This window comes from Nothobranchius furzeri, chromosome 10 (assembly GCF_043380555.1).
Source record: "Nothobranchius furzeri strain GRZ-AD chromosome 10, NfurGRZ-RIMD1, whole genome shotgun sequence".
NCBI classification, from domain to species: Eukaryota; Metazoa; Chordata; class Actinopteri; order Cyprinodontiformes; family Nothobranchiidae; genus Nothobranchius; species Nothobranchius furzeri.
The window spans coordinates 61,361,047-61,362,056 of NC_091750.1; positions in this window are offsets into that span (position 1 = coordinate 61,361,047).

Genomic DNA, 1,010 nt, shown 5'->3' on the forward strand with positions numbered 1-1,010 from the left:
ATATGTACAGCATATGCAGTGTGTAACATCTCATAGGAGCATAATTATGTTTGTGGAGTAAACTGGGTAATTAGCCAAATCTCCACTTAGCTCACAGCTGGAAACATGGAGAACAAGAGACAGAAACGACTGCATCTGTTGACTTTTACCGCATGGCAAGCTCTAAACAAATTATAACAAACCCCGTAATGACATGATGAAAATTATCCATATGTCGTAAGAAAAATCTCCACGTTGTCTTTTTATGTTCTGCTTCCACTTCAGAAGCACCCTCAAGGACCAAAGAAATGCACTTTGCACTGATGACAAGTTTAAAAATTCATGTTTTACCACAGCATTGGCGCTCGTTTCCTCAAAGTGCAAATCTAAAGTCATTATTACTCTTTAGTTTACAGCATTTTATCAGGTTTTAAGAGATCAACTCCATAAGCTTTGCGCTCGTGTGTTTCTGTGCTTCACATGGAGATTAGTGTGATAATACAACCTATATTTAAAAGTGTATAAACTGACTGGATAACAGGTGAGGGTGTAGACCAGGTTTAGGAAAATAAAGGTGAGCTGAGAATGCTAGCTTCAGGTTGGGCGAATTTCTGCCTCAGGTGGAAGAGTTTAGGTATCTTGGTGTCTTGCTCTTGAGTGATGATAGGGTGGCCCACAAGATGGATTGACAGATTGAGGCTTTGTCTGCAGTAATGAAGGTGTTACTGGAGCCTGTCATGGTGAAAAAGGACCTGTTCAGTCTGTGTGGCAAACTCACTTAGTCACGAGATTTTAATCATGAGCAAAACACCACCGAGTCGCCGGGCTCAGCTGTAGCATTAGAGTGGGTAGGAGTGCTGATCCTTCTCATCACAACATCAGCTGAGGTGATTTGAACATCTAATTGGGATTAACCTCTAGAGCAGGACTGCCATAGCTGAAATCATGGCCAAAATTATCAAGTTCTCATGGGCCACAAAATGCTTTTTTTCTTCTAAGGAAATATATTGAGAAAAATTCCCCCTTTTGTA